We start from the raw sequence: 16029 nt of genomic DNA on the forward strand, positions 1-16029 counted from the left end.
TGAATTTGGTCAAGGCTTCCTTATCCAATTTTGAGTGTTTCGATATATTCTTGGGCTTAGTTGGACATCCCTAATCAAATGTTATAACTGTTTGAATTTACCTAAGGCTTTCTTGTCCATTTTCAAGCGTTTCGATATGTTATTAGTCTCACTTAGATGTTCTATCAAAATTTATAGTCAATATGATTTGCCCAGGGCTTCCTCGTTCAATGTCGAGCGTTTTGATATGTTATGGGCCTTAATTGTACATCTCCATCAAAAGTTAAAGCCGTTAGAATTTGCCTATGGCTTCCTTGTTTAATTTCAAGTGTTTCAATATGTTATGGGCCTTAATCGGGCATCCAAGTCAATAGTTATAGCTATTAGAATTTGCCCACGACTTTCTTTTCTCTTTCAAGCATTTTGAAATATTATGGGCCTCAGTCGTACATCCAATCAAAAGTTCTAACCGTTTGAGTTTGCCTGGGGCTTCCTTGTTCCTTTTTTAGCGTTTTGATATATTATGCACCTCAGTTGGACATCCAGTCAAAAGTTTGTTAGGACTTTTGGCAAGTGTACCAATTGTCATTGTAGGTTTCACATTTATAAAAGAGTTCGTCTCCACAGGGACTTAAGTTTACTTAATTCATTTGGATAAAGGTTATCAGTTTAATAGTTATTTACAAATTTAATTGGATGTCATTGGTTTTGGTTTGATTAACTAAAGACAACTTAAAGTAAAAGAAAAGTAAAAATAACTGATTTACGGAAATAATGGAAATATGGAAATAACAAAATTTAGTGCGTCGGAATACGTAAATTACGAAAATAATAATAACGAATTGAATTAATTTAAGAAAACATAGGATTGTATTTCATCGTTCATACCCTTAGTATCCTAATAAGATTAACATATATATATATATATATATATATATATATATATATATATATATATATATATATATATCATTTTCTAACATTACTAATGCACACATAGTTATCCCAAGTCGATTCCTCGAACTTGGAACCTAAGAATATTTACTAAATATCGATCCCTCGCATATGCAGTAAATATCCCAGCATTACAATTATATTCTCGTGCTTTTTTGCAATCGAAACATTATGTTCTATTCTTAGCAACATAACGTAAAGAGTAAAATCATTTGGTTGAAATTCTAAGATTACTTTCTAGTCCCACTTAAAATCCAATTTCATGACACTAGTGATCAAATAGAATCAAACATTATGAGTAGAATGAAATTACCAATAATGAGTAGAAAAGATTAATACATATATAATATCAAAAGGGATACATAAGGGTACAAAGATTACATCCAATCCTTAAGAAAAACTAACTGATCATTGTGCAGAGCACAAGACTAACAAGAGAAATGACGAAGGAAGTGATCTACGACCACAACTCTACAATACCTCGGCTCCACTTTTCCTTTTCACCTTCTTCTTCTGTGTTTCTCTTTGGTTTTTAGGCTGCTACATTGTTTTTCACTTCAACCATGCATGGATATTTATAGAAAATAGCCAATGAGTGCAGATAAATTCACCCAGGCAAGTTGTTTGTTTAGGGTTGAAGTTACATCTTTAGCCTAGGTGAGCTGGATGCTAGCCTGGGCGAATTTAGGGCCAGAAACCTTCATGAAAAGACCATTTTGTCCTTCCTTTTGGCTTTGTTTCTAGATCTAACAAACAATCATCAAAACGTACAAAATCGTGGATGAATCTTTCATATTTAAACAACAATATTAGTAAATTTACAATATATATAAACAACAAGATTTAAGGGTAGTTTATTAGAAAACTATTACAATCAAAGGATAAGTGCTAACAATTTAATCCCAAAAATAACTGAAATTTAGCTCTTATCAACTCCCCCCAACCTAGAATCTTGCTTGTCTTCAAGAAAAGTAAAGAAAAATTACAAATAACAATAATATAAGTATAAAATAAATATGCTTAAAAAATTATGAATATGCTTTGTGAATCAATCCCCAAATTGATCAGAACAACATTTTTCAAAATGCAACAATGAGAAATGAAAGCACAAAGATGGAATTTACAAAACCAAAAATGAGATTAAGATCATTTTGCATTTTGTTTCTAAAGAACATAAGAGGAAACACTGGATGCATTCAAATAGAGGAAAACCTCATCAAAGGTGTATAATTCTCACACAGGCAAGTGTTTCATCTCAATTTTGCAAGTCATTTCCCGTCAAATCAAAGATAATGTGCATAATCATCATAGATCAATAGGTATTTTTATGGTTGGGTATGGTTTTGAAGGAAATTTTGGTTTTTCTGGATATTCAAACATACCTTGAGAATAGAAGAGCAGACATAAAAATCTAGCTAGTAACTTAAATGAACGATCACTTCCTATCCTTTTTCGTTTCAACCAAGTTATCACTTCTTTCTATTCAAATATTTACAACAACTCTATACATGATTCAGACATTTATTTATCCATAAAGAACTTGTTTTTCCTTTTCTTTTCACTTTTCTTTTCTTTTTCCTATTTTTGTTCTTTTCTTTTCTAATTTCTCTTAATACCCATATTATGAACAAAGTATTTACATCACCTTAGCCACCAAATGATAGAAATTTCCATAAAACACCCTTGCTCTCCTAATCCTAAGGTAAGGTAGGAACTTTTATCCTAGGTTAGTGTTCCAACAAAATATCAAGTGTTTGGCTCAAAGGGCTTTGCAAATGGTAAAATGATATACATTGGGATAGTTGTTTGGCCAGTGGCTTAAAATGTAAAGAAAGAAAGAATGCCTAGATTATATCCATGAATCATATGTTTTGACAATTAGAAATTCATGCAAAGCCAACTGTAGAACATATCAATGAGGACACTCAATGTAAAATCTGTGGTTGTAACAGTCACTAAAGCTTAAGGCTTGTTTCCATATTGAAATCAAATTATTTTTTCGAAAGTTGTTATTTTATCAAGTCCATGCAAAAACATCTGAATTCATATGGGTTTTTGGAAAGTCCTTCATTGTTTTCATTCTTAATGTTTTCAAAAAAAATTCTTCTGTTGTGTTTCTGATCCAAAAATAAGTTTCAAAAATACTAGTTGTTGATTCTTTCCAAAGCATGTTAAGTTCAAGAAAAATTTTCTATTTAAGTCCCAAAAAGAGTTATAATCTATAACTATACTAACAAAATATCAAAGCACACACAAATTAGTCAAAATAAACTCGCGTAAGTAAATAAGGTAATAAAGTACTAAATTTTAATACAAAGCGATAAATAAACATAAAGACAAGTTCACGAGTTTTTGAAGATCATGGCTGAGGCGCTCAGTCTCCAATGAAATAATCAACCAAATCCACCATGTCTTCATCTTCCTCAGCTCTTCCTCCATCTCCTTGGGCAGCTCCTTAAGCATCTACAGGTTAAAAATTTATCCATTTGAATTTTCCTTGGGCTTCCTTGTCTAATTTCAAGCGTTTCGATATATTATGGGCCTCGATTGGACATCTGCTCAAAACACATAGTCGTTAGAATTTTTCTAGGGTTTATCGAATTTTGAGAGTTTGGATATATTATGGGCCTCAGTCAAACATCCCAATTAAAAGTTATAGTTGTTTGAATTTGCCTATGGCTTTGTTTTATAATTTCAAGCATTTTGATATATTTTGGTCATCAATCGGACATCACATTCAAAAGTTATAGCCGCTAAAATTTGTAAAGGGCTTCCTAGTACAATTTCAAGCATTTCAATATGTTATTGGCCTCAATCTGGCATCCCAATCAAATTTATAGTCGTTTGAATTTTCCCACTGCTTCCTGGTTCAATTTCAAGTGTTTCAATATATTATGGGCATCAACCGAATATCAGTTCAAATGTTATAGCCATTTGAATTTGCCCAAGGCTTCATTGTCCAATTTCGAGCGTTTTGATATATTATGATGGGTCTCAGTCGGACATCCAATCCAAAGTTATAGCCGTTCAAATTTCCCAAGGTCTTCTTTGTCTAATTTTGAGCATTTCGATATACTATGGGCCTCAGTTGGACATCCAAGTCAAAAGTTATAGCCGTTTGAATTTGCCAAGGGCTTTCTTGTCCAATTTTGAGAATTCCATATGCTATGGGCCTCAATCGAACATTCGAGTCAAAAGTTATAGTCTTTTGAATTTGTCTAGGGCTTCTTTGTCCAATTTCAAGCATTTTGATATGTTAAGGACCTTATTCAAACATCCAAGTGAAAAGCTATAGTCGTTGGAATTTGCTCAGAATTTCCTTGTTCAATTTCGAGTATTTTGATATGTTATGGGCCTCAATTTGACATCTTTGTCAAAAGTTATGGCGATTTGAATTTTGTCAGGGCTTTGTTGTTCAATTTTGAATATTTTGATATATTTTGGGCCTCAATTGGGCATTCCGCTCAAAAGATATGGTCGTTTGAATTTGGTTAGGGCTTCCTTGTTAAATTTCGAAATGTTATGGGCCTCAATCAAACATTCTAGTCAAAAGTTACCGACATTTGAATTTTCCTAGGGCTTTCATGTCCAATTTTGAGCTTTTCAATATGTTATGGGCCTCATTCAGACATCCAAGTCAAAAGTTATTACCATTTGAATCTCCCTAGGGCTTCCTTGTTTTATTGAGAGCGTTTCAATATATTATTTGTCCCAACCTACCCTTCGACGGGAGGGCGAGGCGGAATAAAAGCGCGTCTTCAAAAAGAAGAAAACGCGTGGAGTCGCCACCAATGTTTATTCGAGGAAAACGCTAGAAAAACCAAAAGGGGTTGCAAATTTTGAAAATGAGGGTTCGGGAGTTGTTTACGCACGGGGAAGGTATTAGCACCTCATCCGTCCGTCACAAGGGATGGCAGCCTCTAATCGAGTGTGCATAACGTGACTTCAAAATTATGTATTTTCCCTTTTTATGTTTCTTTATTTTTAGGGGTCGACAAGGGTGTTGCCCTTGCTCCTACGTATCCTCAAGTGCGATGAGGAATTTAGACCTACGTAGTTCTTTAAGTCTGAAGGTTTGTGTGTTAAATTGATTTTATGTTTTTTTGAAAGATTGATTTTAGTTGCGAACAAAGAAGTCGTTTAAGGTGTTGGACCTTGAAACAATTTTTTAAATTGGAAAAGCGGAGAGAATTGTTAAGGCTTGGACCTTGAAATGATCTTTTAAATTTGAAAAGAGGAGAGAGTCGTTAAGGCGTTCGACCTTGAAACGATCTCAAGTGACTCTAATGAAGAGAAATTCAGTTATATGTTGATTTCATCTTGGTTTTATTCATTAACTTTCAATCTCTTTAAAAAGATGATTTACAATATTAATGATCGGTTGAAACTTACTTTACAAGAAGAAAAGTGATTACCGATGGTAGAAGAATGAGATGAAGATGCGCAAAGCAACAAAGAGGACCCCTAAGGGTGCATAGACTGTATTCAAATCCTTAAAACAAATACTAACCGGATGACGAACGAAGAACACCAGACAAAGACCGATGTAGAAGTCGATTACAGTCGCAATTCGATGGCGCCTCATTTCTTCTTCTTCTCTCTGATTTCTCTTAAAATACTCTTAATACTGAAGGTCCAACCCCTTACTCATCCTCCCTCACACCTATTTATAGCAAAAAAAGGCACTTGGTGGATGATGCAATCCTACCCTGCAAGGGCATTGGATAGAAGACTCCAAGTAGATTGGGCCAGAGATGCAAGAGAAGGCCCTATGGTTCTGATGAGCCTTAGGGTAGATTTTGGGCCCATGGGCTATGTATGAGCCCACTTATCTTTGTACATATTAGATTAAGGTTTCATTATTTTTGGGCCTTGTATTTAGGGCTCCATAATGTAGGTAGGGTACCCTAGAAATGTAGGATTTTTCAGACCCTGTATTTTAGGGCACCTAGACTAGTTTTTGTATTAGGGGTAGTTTTGTAATTTCACATGTATTAAGTGAATATTTGATGTGTGTGTTGGAAAATAAATTTAATTGAATTGGGAGAAGCCCAATCCAATTAAATTTTAGAGGGGGAGGTGAGCATTTGCTTGCTACACCCCATTGCCACATCATATAGTCACACTTTATGCATGTCCTTCATGCTTTACATGGCTCATGTCACCTAAGCACACTTAGTGGAGAATCTTGGACTTGATCTTGGATTAGTGGGCTGAACCATAAATAAAATTCACAAATCATAATTAGTGAAATTTTGGCTCCACAAATTTAATTTCAAATCCAAGTGAAATTTGAATAGAAATTCAAATTTTCCTCCAATTTTGTGTGACACTTAGGCTATAAATAGAGGTCATGTGTGTGCATTTTTTTTTCAAGTTTGATGATTTGAAAATTAAACATCAGATTTCAGAGCTCTTTTAGAGCATAAAATTTCGTGCTCTTCTCTTCCTCTCCCTTCATTCATCTCCTTCTTCCTCCAAGCTCTTATCCATGGCCTCCTATGGTGGTGAACTTCTTCTAAACTCATCTTCTCCTTGAAGTGGCGTCTCCTCTCTCTCTTCCTTCTCCATTTCGCTGCCATTCATCTTCCAAGAAGCAAAGGAATCCATTAATGAAGAAGATCCAAGGCCTATAAGCTCCAATGGAGCTTACATGAGTGGACTTGCAGCTTGCCCAGGCGAGCTGATGCTTCACTCTGAAGTAATCTTGCTCCCGCAGGCGAGCTGGTTACTTCACCCTTAAGCTATTTGGGGGCCCAAGTGAGCTAGAGGCTAGCCCGGGCGAGCCAGGGCCCAGAAAAATACCTAAAATGGCCTCTTTACCCCCTATTGGGTATTTTCCGCATCCTTCACCAAAACATCGAATGATCTTTCATTTTGTGCAGTAACTGGTGTCGAACAACTCAATTCAGCTAGCGAGAATCAAAATATCCATGAATGATAGTCCCCGAACGAAATTAGGGTATGACAGTTGCCCCTCTTTACTTATCTTTTATTGGAAATAAAAAGGAAGTAAAGATAAGGACACTAATTTCGTTCGACCGATCTTGCTGTTCGACCTAGCAATTGGTGAAAACCAAGGAAGAAAAAACCTATAAATAGAAGGACATTGAAGTCTTATAGAGCAAAAGACTTTTGAAGTGTTTTTTTTTTAATTTTTTAATTTTTAAAGCATAGAAACAGAGAAAGTCGAGTCTTATGAAGAACAAAGACAAGGGCATTGAGTCCTATAAAAGACCAAAGACTCTAAAGTCTTATAAAGTGTAAAAGACGAAAGACATGGAAGTCTTTGAAATGTAAATGAAGACATTGTAGTATTTTGAAAGCATAAATGAATAAATACATTGAAGTCTTTGAAATGTAAATGAAGACATTGTAGTCTTTTGAAGGCATAAATGACTGAAGACATTGAGATGTAAATGAAAGAGGACTTTGAGTCCTATGAAAGCATAAAGACAAAGGACTTTGAGCCCTATGAAAGATAAAGACGAGGACATTGAGTCCTATGAAAGATAAAAGTGAGGACTTTGAGTGCTATGAAAGATAAAAGCGAGGACTTTGAGTCATGTGAAAGATAAAAGAGAGGACTTTGAGTCCTATGAAAGATAAAGGCGAGGACTTTGAGTCTTATGAAAGATAAAGGTGAGGACTTTGAGTCCTATGAAAGATAAAGGCGAGGACTTTGAGTCCTATGAAAGATAAAAGCGAGGACTTTGAGTCCTATGAAAGATAAAGGCGAGGACTTTGAGTCCTATGAAACAAGCCAATATAGGTGTCGCAACCTACCCTTCGGCGGGAGGGCGACGCGGGGCTCACGGGTGCGTCTTCCAGGGGAGGAAGGCGCCCAGAGTCGCCACCAACGTTTATTCAGGGAAAATGTTGGAAAAACCGAAAAGCGTGTGTGGTCTACAGAACTTTTAATCGTGAAAGGTTCGGGAGTTGTTTTTGCGCACGGGAAAGGTATTAGCACCCCACGCGTCCGTCACAAAGGACGACAGCCTTTAATCGAGTGTGCAAGACATGACTTCAAAGTTATGTATTTTCCCTTTTTATGTTTTTTTGTATTTTTATGCTTTTTATGTTTTTTTATCTTTTTGTGGTCGACAAGGGTATTTCCCTCGCTCCTACGTATCCTCAATTGCAATTAGGAAATCAGACCTACGTAGTTCTTTTAGAACTAAACATTGGTTAAGTTGTTTTGATCTTTTCCGCAAGATCGATTTTAACTGAAAAAAAGTCGTTTAAGGCGTTGGACCATTAAACAATCTTTTGATTCTTTTGAAAGGAGGGAAACATTAAGGCATTGGACCATTAATGATCTCTTGGTTTTGAAAGGAGAGAAATGTTAAGGTGTTGGACCATTAACGATCTCTTGGTTTTTGAAAGGAGAGAAACGTTAAGGCGTTGGACCATTAACGATCTATTGGGGTGGTCAACAAAAACGAGGCTTTTGCTCCTACGTATCCTCAATTGCAATGAGGAAATCAGACCTACGTAGTTCTTGCAAAAACGGTAAAGTTATGGGTTGATTTTATGCTTTTGAACGGTCCATGTTAACCGATAAAAGCAAAGAGGAGCATTGATCGAGGCTGTACCCGAATCAAATAAACATTAAAAATGCAGTATCTAGGAAATGATCCTAGGTCGTCTCCCAACGAGCAATGGTCAACCAATCATTCATAACAAATAGTAGGAAAATATTAACAAATTAGGGGGGGGGGGGGTTGTTTGCTTTTGTAAATTAAACAGCGAATAGATGTGAATTAGAAAATATCAGAATTAAAACATGTTGCTCCCCCTTGATTCACAAGCAAGTCTCTTATCCTAGGTTACAAGAGTTTATCCTTTATCAGTTCAACCACTTAATCCAACCCTAAATTAAATTACTAAGTGAAATTTAACATAAGGCATTCATTATGTGATTAAGCAACACATACACCAATTAATCATGAACGATCATTAAGCATGAATGTAAATTAAGCGCAGAGACAATTAATCAAGCACTAAGCATGCATGGATTAATAGCAACAAATACAGAGTAATTGGTGAAGAGGAAAAACTGATCATAATTTAATAGTAATAATTGAACCTCAAAGAGAATTGTGCTTGATTCTCAAGAGAAAACAACGCTGGAGACTTAGCCTTTCATTAATCAATAGAGAACGAAATTGTAGATTGAAGCAAGAACGAAATTTTATTGCTAAAACGAAAAGTGACTAAAACAAAAAAGAGAGTAGCACTCAAAAACTAAAACGAAAAAGAGAGAGAGGAGAGGAAATAGAGAAAAGAGCCTAAACTAGAACCTTGGTGCTGTTATATAGTTTTTTCATCCCCAAAGCTTACAAATCTGTTTTAAATCCAAGCCCATAAATAAAATAAAATCTAGATAAGATAAGATAAGATAAGATCTAGATGAAATAATATCTAGATGAGATCAAATCTAAATGATATCTAGATAAGATAAAATTTGGTAGAATAAAATAATATGTTCTCTTTAAGTCCAAGTCCAATTCTGGATTCAAGCCCAATTGCTTATAATTCTCCTGAAATTAAATTAAAAACACAAAATTAATCCAATAGGCCCAAATGATAAAATTGCATAATTAATTTGACAATTAAGGCTAATCAGTAATTAAAACGGTGACAAAAAGGGTTAATAAATATGAGAAAATGATGACACATCAAATCCCCTCACACTTAGCCTTTTGCACTCCTGGGCAAAATAAAATAAAAACAAAGCAAGGGACAAATTTAGAGACGTTAAAGAGAAACAAACAGACACAACAACAGTTACATATTTCTCGATGAATCTCAAGGAATGAAAAAAATGGGTAACATCTAACATGAAGAGATCCAAAGAGTCAAGACATTCGTGAAAATCATCCAAGCAACGCACTAATGGCAAAATAGTTAATCAGCTCAAGAATGAAAGGTGATAAAGCCTCACAAGATATACACTCTATCTCTCAAGTGTCTAGGCTACTATTTACCCTCAAAGCACCCATGAAAACCAACACCACATAAACTTGGCAAGATTCTAAAATTGACAATCAACCCACAAACACGAGCACATGAGGATCAAAAGGTCTTTTAAGGTTGTAATGGGGCCAAGGACAAGGTAGGGAAAAATATGGAATAAGTAGCTAAATCCCAAAGGAATAGAGGAGCAATGGGGAATAAGTGCATATTAAGAAAAAAACAAGAAAACCTAAAGATAAAATTTAAACGCAAAGAGTAGAGCCAAGAGTCTCGTCATTCTTTTTCCATTTAAGATCTTATTCACTCAACTTTATTGCTTTTCTTTTTCTTTTTTTTCAAATTGATTCAACTAATTTTTTTTTTGTTTTTTGTTTTTGTTTTGTTTTTTTTTTTTTTGCACTGTAGCATTTGAGAAATAGCATATCATTCAGCATGTCCAACATTTAACCAGTATACAATGTACATCAAGTATGGCCCAAAATACACCATGAAGCATAGCCAACAAAATATGTTATCTAACAAAACCCCCCACACTTATTACCAAAACAATTCCAAAGCTCCAAAATTCCTTAAGGTTAAGGTGAGATCATGGTTTTTCACTTAAGGCTTGTAATGAGCTTCAAAACAAAGAAAGGGAAACATAGGCTCAAAGGGCTATCAAAGGGATTAATTCAAGGTAATTCCATTTTGCTAGAGGCTTATAAGAACAAAATTGCCTAAATCATTTCCAAATATGCATGCGAATTAGGAAGCACCAACAAGAATCAAGCCAAGGCTATTGTGCAAGCAATCAATGGGGCAAAACACACCAAATGATTATGATGATGGCTCAAATTCTCACAAAGGTAAACTTATCACTTCCAAATTGAGCTTTCAAAACTATCATGACATGTAGAGGAAAAACAAGGACTTCAAATCACAAAATGTCAAGCGAATTTTATTTTCAAAACAATTACCCATTACTTGAACATATCCTATAATTCAAAGAAAAATATGCAAAGTTGTACATGCAAACAGAATTGACCTAAAATATTAAACTAGAAACCCAACAAAACTAACAAAATTAACAAATTTAACACAACTAACAAAATTAACAAAACTAACATAACTAGCAAAACCAAAGAACACTCCCCCCATACGTAAACAACACATTTTCCTCAATGTAGCACAAGTAAAAGATTAAAAGCAAATAAACCATCAAATAGAATCGGACAAATGTAATAAAAGTAATGAAGGAGATAGGAAAAGAAAAACTCCCTAAGTCATGGTGGAGGAAGAGTAGGGTGGATTAAGGAAGTCTCTTCCACCACTACGTCCACTAAAGAAGGGTTTGTGAGGAATGGCTTAAGTCGGTGTCCATTTACCTTGAAGCTCTTGTTTGTGGAGTCGCTTTTGATCTCAACTGTACCATAAGGAAAAACATTAGTAACAACAAAAGGAACAATCCACTTAGACCTCAACTTACTGTAGAAGCAAAGCTTCATGATGAATCAAGAGTGATTCAAAGATGTTTTGATGATAACAAAAGATGATGACAAAGGTGATGACAAAAAGCTCAAAGGTCAATCAAAGAATGAGTTCAAGATATTCAAGATAGAATCAAGAACACTTCAAGTTTCAAAAGGAAAGTTGATTTCAAGAATCAAGAATCAAGATTCAAGAGATCAAGATTCAAGACTCAAGATAGATTCAAGAATCAAGAGAAGGCTTAATCAAGGTAAGTATGAAAAGGTTTTCTCCAAAATTGAGTAGCACATGGATTTTTCTCAAAACATGTTTACCAAAGAGTTTTTGCTCTCTGGTAATCGATTACCAGATTGTTGTAATCGATTACCAGTAGCGAAATGGATTTGAAAAAGTTTTGAAATGAATTTACAACATTCAAATTGATTTCAAAAAGCTGTAATCGATTACAATGTTTTGGTAATCGATTACCAGTGCCTTTGAACGTTGAAATTCAAATTCAAATGTGAAGAGTCACATCCTTTCACATAAAAGCTTTGTGTAATTGATTACACTGATTTGGTAATCGATTACCAGTGATTATTTCTGAATAAATCAAAAGATGTAACTCTTCAAATGGTTTTTGACCTTTTCAAATTGGTATTAAGTTTTTCTCAAAGTTATAACTCTTCTAAATGGTTCTCTTGACCAGACATGAAGAGTCTATAAAAGCAAGGCTTTGTTTTTCATTTTAAATCAATCTTTATATCAATCCAATCAATCTTATACAATCCTTTACAAGCCTTGAATCTCTTTGAACTTTCTCTTCTTCTTTGTGCCAAAAGCTTTCCAAAGTTTTTTGTTTTCTAAACCTTGAAAACTTGTGCTATTCATTCTTTTCATCTCTTCTCCCTTTTCCAAAAAGAATTTGCCAAGGACTAATCGCCTGAATTCTTTTTGTGTCTCTCTTCTCCATTTTCCAAAAGAACAAAGGACTAACCGCCTGAATTCTTTTGTGTCTCCCTTCTCCCTTGTCAAAGAATTAAAAACGACACAGTCTGAGAATTCTTTTGATTCTTCCCTTTCCCTTATACAAAAGTATTCAAAGGACTAACCGCCTGAGAATTCTTTTGTATCCCCATTCACAAAGTATCAAAGGTTTAACCACCTGAGATCTTTGTCTTAACACATTGGAGGGTACATCTTTTGTGGTACAAGTAGAGGGTACATCTACTTGGGTTTGACTGAGAACAAGAGAGGGTACATCTCTTGTGGATCAGTTCTAGTGGAGGGTACATCCACTAGGGTTTCAAAGAGAACAAGGGAGGGTACATCCCTTGTGGATCTTTGCTTGTAAAAGGATTTTTACAAGGTTGAAAGAAATCTCAAGGACCGCAGGTCGCTTGGGGACTGTATGTAGGCATGGGTTGTTGCCGAACCAGTATAAAAACTCTTGTGTGTTTGTCTCCTTCTTCCCTACTCTTTTAATTTCCACTGTGCATTTAATTTCTGCTTTTACTTTCTGTTAAGTTTCTCTTCTACTCCTCATTCTCTTAACAATTTAGTAAAAGCCTTAGAAGAGTAATTTTTTTAATTAGTAAAGGTTTAGGGATAATTAATTCAACCCCCCCTTCTTAATTATTTTGAGGCCACTTGATCCAACACTTACCACTCATGAGTCCAAGCCTAGAATTATACAATAACACTTTTTGCCTAACCATGAAGTCCTTCTTAATTATCAAGCTATCATGGAACTTCTTGGTCTTTTCTTTGTAGAACTTGGCATTCTCATACGCTTCTAGGTGGATCTCATCTAACTCACTCAGTTGCAACTTGCTTTCCTCAACAACTTGATCCATAGAGAAGTTGCAGGTCTTCACTGCCCAGTATGCTTTGTGCTCAATCTCCACTGGAAGATGACATGCCTTTCCAAAGACAACCCGATAAGGAGACATTCCTATGGATGCTTTGTAGGCAATCTGATGTGCCCAAAGAGCATGATCAAGCCTCGTACTCCAATCTTTCATGCTTGGTTGCACAATCTTCTCTAAAATTCTCTTCATCTCCCTGTTAGAAATTTCTGCATGTCCATTGGTTTAGGGGTGGTATGGTGTGGATACCCTGTGTACAACCCCGTACTTTTTATGCAAGGAATGCATTGATTTGTTGCAAAAAATGGGTTCCTTGATCACTAACAATTGCTTTAGGTACTCCAAACCTGCAAAACAGATTATATCTGACAAAATCTGCAACAACCTTAGCATCATTAGTTCTAGTAGGCTTGGCTTCCACCCATTTTGAAACATAATCAACTGCAAGGAGAATGTAAACATAACCAAAAGAGAGAAGAAAAGGGCCCATGAAATCTATGCCCCAGACATCAAACACCTCACATAATAGCATAGGTTGCTGAAGCATTTGTTGTCGCCATGTAAGTGCACTTCCTGCTCTCTGACACTGCTCACAAGTGCTACAAATCTTCCACACATCTTTAAAGATGGTGGGCCAATAAAAGCCACAGTCAAGCACTTTGCGAGCTGTCCTTTGAACACCTAGATGACCTCCCGGTGCGAAAGAATGACAAAACGGCAGGACTGAGTCAGTCTCATGATCTGGAATGCATCATCTAATGACCTGATCATTGCACAATTTCCACAAGTAGGGGTCATCCCAAATAAAATTCTTAGCATCACTTTTAATTTTATCTTTTTGAGCTTTAGATGCTAAGGGAGGAAAAACATAAGCAACTAAATAATTGACAATGTTAGCAAACCAGGGAGCAGAAAGAGAATCAGAAATACTATACAGTATATACAAATGATCATCCGAGAAATCATCCCGAATGGGTGAATCCTCATCAGACACATGTTCGATCCGACTCAAATAATCAGCAACTAAATTTTGTGCTCCGCTCCTATCGCGGATCTCCAAGTCAAACTCTTGGAGCCAGAGCATCCATCGGATCAATCTAGGCTTTGAATCAGCCTTCTTCAACAAGTAATTTAGAGCTGCATGTTCAGTATAAACAATAATGCGAGTACCAAGCAAATAAGAACAAAATTTTTCAAGAGCAAAAACTATGACTAGTAGCTCTTTCTCAGTAGTAGTATAATTCGCTTGGGCAGCATCTAAAGTCCTAGAAGCATAATATATCACCCTAGGCAATTTATCAATTTTCTGAGCAAGGACAACCCCCAATGCATAATTTGATGCATCACACATAAGCTCAAAAGGGGTTGTCCAGTCAGGTGCTTGGATGATGGGGGTGGTAGTTAGTGCTCTTTTGAGACAATCAAAAGCCTCTTTGCATTTATCATTAAAGTCAAACTCCACTTTTTTTGCAACAAGTTGGATAGTGGAAGGGCTACTTTGCTAAAATCTCTTATAAAACACCTGTAGAATCTTGCATGACCAAGAAAAGATTGCACCTCTCGCATGCAAGAGGGGTAAGGCAATTGTGAAATAACAGAAATTTTTGCAGGATCTACTTCAATTCCCTTATTGGAAATAATGTGGCCTAAAACTATACCTTGCTCAACCATAAAATGACATTTTTCAAAATTTAGAACAAGGTTAGTTTCAGTGCATCTATTCAAAACCTTTTCCAGACTATCCAAACAAATATCAAAAGAGGATCCATATATAGTGAAATCATCCATAAACACCTCTATGCAATTTTCTAAAAAATCACTAAAAATATTGATCATTCACCGCTGGAAGGTACCAAGGGCATTGCACAGGCTGAAAGGCATCCTCCTATAGGCAAAAGTGCTGAAGGGGTAGGTGAATGTGGTATTTTCCTGATCCTCAGGAGCAATAGTGATTTTCATATAACTAGAAAACCATCAAGGAAACAGTAGTGAGATTTACCTGCCAGGCGTTCAAGCATCTGGTCAATGAATGGCAGGGGAAAATGGTCCTTTTTGGTAACCTGGTTCAACCTCCTATAGTCGATGCAGGCTCTCCAACTGTTCTGCACCCGAGTAGGAATCAGCTCCCCCTTCTCATTTTTTATCACGGTGAGGCCGGTTTTCTTCGGGACTACTTGGACGGGACTCACCCATTGGCTGTTGGAGATAGGATAAATGATTCCAGCTTGCAAAAGCTTGGTTACTTCCTTCTTCACTACATCAAGAATCACCGGGTTGAGTCTTCTCTGTGGCTGTCTTACTGGCTTAGCCCCATCCTCTAAATTTATCCGATGCATACATATGGATGGACTAATACCAGGAATGTCCGCCAGGGTCCAGCCTATAGCCTTCTTATGCTTCTTGAGAACTGATAACAACTTCTCCTCTTCCTCATCAGCAAGGGAGGCAGATATAATTACTAGAAAACTTTTGCTATCATCCAAGTAAGCATATTTTAAATTTGATGGCAGAGGCTTCAATTCTGGTGTGGGCGGCTGGATAATGGTAGAAACAGATGGTTTCTCAGCTTGTACCTCATAAAGAAAGTCAGAGGTGTGTGTACTTCCTGAAACATGGTTAGTTCTATCTGACTCTAGAAACTCAATCTGAAGAGGTAAAACATCACCAGACATGTAATCAATATCAATTTCAGATTCACTCTCAGCATCAAATTCAGCCATATGATCAAGTACAAATTCAGATTCAATGCATGAAGAGTAACAGGCATGCAAATTAGAATGAAGATCAGTCATGTATTCATCAA

General features: G+C 36.0%; 1 pseudogene; it reads right to left on the reverse strand.

The window, feature by feature from the left end:
* The window catches only part of LOC106798725 (uncharacterized), a 156847-nt pseudogene extending 142516 nt beyond the window's left edge, over positions 1-14331 (reverse strand).
* Between the last annotated feature and the right edge of the window lie 1698 nt (positions 14332-16029).

Source organism: Glycine max, chromosome 5 (assembly GCF_000004515.6).
Source record: "Glycine max cultivar Williams 82 chromosome 5, Glycine_max_v4.0, whole genome shotgun sequence".
NCBI classification, from domain to species: Eukaryota; Viridiplantae; Streptophyta; class Magnoliopsida; order Fabales; family Fabaceae; genus Glycine; species Glycine max.